General features: G+C 41.4%; 1 protein-coding gene across 3 annotated transcripts in view; it reads left to right on the plus strand.

The window, feature by feature from the left end:
* The first annotated feature begins 23 nt into the window (after positions 1–23).
* GKAP1 (G kinase anchoring protein 1) overlaps positions 24–3,777 on the plus strand; it is an 80,288-nt gene continuing 76,534 nt past the window's right edge. For 2 of the 3 annotated variants that reach the window (XM_011982758.1, XM_011982760.1), the window contains exon 1: positions 95–229. The gene's annotated coding sequence lies outside the window, so the exon portion shown is untranslated. Of the gene's footprint in view, positions 230–1,222; positions 1,314–3,777 lie in introns of all 3 variants that reach the window. The other variant, XM_011982759.1, reaches the window with a different exon arrangement.

Raw genomic sequence — 3,777 nt, forward strand, 5'->3', positions numbered from 1 at the left:
CGTCCCCTCCCCGCCGCTGGCGCCCGCGCTCCCTCCCGGGGAGCTGGGCGCTCGGAAATTTCTGGAGCAACGACCTGACTCGTTTTCTCCCTTTCAGGTTTTGAAGCCGCTTCTCTGCCCGAGTTAGGTTTCGCCCAGCGCAATTTCTTTCTCTATGTACTTTGCGAATAAGTTTCGGAGCATCGGTTAACAGCCTATGGGTGAAATTTGGCTTTCATTCATGAATGAGGTATAGTGAATTACTTTTTGAATATAGTGCTCCTCCTCCTCACCCGCCAGCTATTGAAAAGTAAACGAACTTGATTTTTTTTCTTCTGTTATTGTTTGGAACAGCCTTTCCGAATTTTTGTCAGATTTCGAGCATTAGGGTGCTTCATAAATATTGAACAGTAATGACAAAAATAGTTTATCAAATTGTCTGATTGCCTTTTCTCTTCATCCTCTTTTTCACTCTTTCACCAGATTTTTCAGAGTTGATGCTAATGCGTTAATTGGAAGGACTAATGAAAGATCATCTGTCTCATACTAAAAAGCCAGAGACACTTGTCTTCACCATTTAGCATCGTCTGTTGTGTAGTAAATGTGCCTGGGATTGTAACTGGAATCATTTAATAAATGTGACTTGTAGTTATAAAAATATTTGAGAAGCTTTTTGGCTAATTAAAATATTAAAAATCTTCATAAATCTAGATTTCTTTTCTCGATTTATAACACTACAGTAGCTTCAGTTCTGGAGTAAGAGCAAAACCCAGAAGCTGACCAAAAGAACATTGTGGGCAAATGAAAATACATGTACTTTACTCGTGGGAGAATCCCTCAGGTCCTCACTCAGTACCTGCTTGTATTTTTTAACTTTCTTGGCGTACATGAAGTGGGAACTGCAGATTGGAGAGGGATGGCAGTACTTAACTATGAGGAAAAAATGGAGTTTGGGGCATACCCATTGGGTTTACTTTATTTACAGTGTGTTTGGACAGTGTGTTTGGAGCAGAGTTTTAGTATGCACTTCACATTTGCTGATTGTGAACCCTTTTTTTTCCTCCCTGAGGCGGAGTTTTGTTCTTGTTGCCCAGGCTGGAGTGTAATGGCGCTATCTTGGCTCATAGCACCTTCTGTCTTCCAGGTTCAAGCAACTCTCCTGCCTCAGCCTCCTGAGTAGCTGGGATTACAGACGCCCGGCTAATTTTGTGTGTGTGTGTGTGTGTGTGTGTGTGTAGTAGAGACAGGATTTCGCCTTGCTGGCCAGGCTGGTCTCGAACTCCTGACCTCGTGATCTGCCCACCTGGGCCTCCCAAAGTGCTGGGATTACAAGTGTGAGCCACCACACCCGGCCTGTGAACCCTAATTTTTAAGAAGCCAAAGTGAAAGATACTGTCTGGTTATTTGAAGAACAGAACATGAAATAACACAATTTTTTATTTCACCAGGTGTTAAATCAGTGATACTTGGTGCCATTTCATATTACGCTCAGTTAATTTAGATCTAAGTTATACCATTTCGTATTACGCTCAGTTAATTTAGATCTAAGTTATGTTTCAGTGAGGCCACACTAATTGGCATCTACATTGATACCTTTTTGGTCAGGCTAATTGGTAGTGTTAATATAAGATGGCTATCATTCATCTTATAAAAAGTGATATATTTGGTTGTTCTTAAGGAGTTTATATATATATAGAGTGTGTGTGTGTGTGCGCGCGCGCACGCGCGCGTGCTGAAGTTCCCTAATTGTGGTCTTCTGGACTGAGATATGGCTGCTGCTGTCTGTCTTGATTCTAGTGAGGTCATAGTGGAGAGGGATAAGGTCACAATGGCAGTGTGCCTCCAAACCTTGATAGAGGCCAAGACTACCAGCTACTTAGGAATTCTTCTGCTTAGGTCGGCGTGGTGGTACATGCCTGTAATCCCAGCACTATGGAAGGCCGAGGCTGGAGGATTACTTGAGCTCAGGAGTTGGAGATCAGCCTGGGCAACATAGTGAGACCCAATGTATACGGAAAGAGAGAAAAAAAAAAAAGAAATTCTCTTGCTTGTAGCTTAGGCTATTCATTTTTAGAAGCAGTTTGCTTAAGCAACCAATGCATCCTAATTCTTTTAAATTAACACTTTTGTTTTTTGTTTTTTTGAGACAGTCTGTCGCTCTGTTGCCAGGCTGGAGTACCGTGGCGCAGTCTCAGCTCACTGCAACCTCTGCCTCCCAGGTTCAAGCGATTCTCCTGCCTCAGCCTCCCAAGTAGCTCGGACTACAGGCACGCACCACCACGCCCAGCTAGTTTTTGTATTTTTAGTAGAGATGGGGTTTCATTGCGTTGGCCAGGATGGTCTCAATCTCTTGACCTCGTGATCCACCCACCTTGGCCTCCCAAAGTGCTGGGATTACACACGTGAGCCACCAAGCCCAGCTGGCTTAAATCAACACTTTAAAACCAGATATGCTTCCTAGACAAAATTGGTTGTGGCGATTAGTTAGAATGGCACTTACCATAATGAAACAACTTTGAACTGCTAATAATTGCTCATGCACATCTGCATTATGGGACTTGAGGATTGTCTATTGTGTACTTCATGTTTTTCTTTTTCTACTTGTAGGGCACATCTTTCACTGCATAGATAGCTGTGTACTTGAAGAATGTAAACATGAAGAAAACACTAAGTTCAATAAATGTGTCTTCTGTGTGTCAGGTCCTGTGGTGTTTGTAAGGGATAGAAACTCTTTGTCTTTCAGGATCTTGAAACCAGGATCTTAGGGACTAGGCACAACAATAAAGAGATAATTTTTTGGAGTCCATTCAATAATAGTAAGTTTAAAATATGGAAATATTACAGAGGCGGAATGTTTGACTTCTAGAACAGGTCAGAGAACGCTTCATAGCTATGCTAGCACCTGAGCATGATTTTGAGGAATAAATGGAAGTTTTTCGTTTAAGAGATAGATGGCATCGTAGACAAAAGAGAACAGCATAGTTAAAGATATGAACAAGTAAACTAATTGTGTGTTCAAGAAATTTCAAGTTGTTTTTGCTTGGAGTACACGCAAAATCTGAAGAAAGAGGGTTGCCGTAGAAAGCGCTAACATGCTGTTACATTTAATAAGTCAAATAATTGGCTTTTTGGGTATGAAGTATTTGTAAAATAGAGACTTTGTTATACTTTTGACATTGCTGTCATCTTTTTTTTTTTTTTTTCTTTTTTGACAAAGGGTCTCAGGTTGTCACCCAAGCTGTAGTGCAGTGGCACAATCACTGCTCACTATAGCCTCGACCCCTAGGCTCAGGTGATCCTCCCACCTTAGCCTCCCAAGTACCTGGGACCACAGTCATGCACTGCTATGCCTGCTAACTGTTGTACATTTTGTAGAGAAGGAGTTTTGCCATGTTTCCCTGACTGATCTTGAACTCCTGGGCTCAAGCAGTCTGCCCACCTCAGCCCTTCTAGAGTACCAGGATTACAGGCATGAACCACCACGCCTGGCCTGCTGCCATCTTAAGTATAAATTAATAGTTTTTAGTAGTGGTAGTCTTTACATTGTGGAAGATAGTAGAATATATATTTATAAATGGTGAACTGCCTACATATTGAGAATGTGTGTTTATTTCACATTTTGCCCTGAAGCATTTCTGTTTTTAAAATTATCTTGTAAATTTATTTTGTCTTCCTTCAACTATACATTATCCTTGAAATTAGTTTTATCATTTATTTTATGAGATAGGGTTTTGCTATGTTGCCTGGGCTGTCCCAAACTCCTGAACTTAAGTGATCTCCTGCCTCAGTCTCCCAAGT

This window comes from Mandrillus leucophaeus, unplaced genomic scaffold, assembly GCF_000951045.1.
Source record: "Mandrillus leucophaeus isolate KB7577 unplaced genomic scaffold, Mleu.le_1.0 Scaffold242, whole genome shotgun sequence".
Taxonomy (NCBI): domain Eukaryota; kingdom Metazoa; phylum Chordata; class Mammalia; order Primates; family Cercopithecidae; genus Mandrillus; species Mandrillus leucophaeus.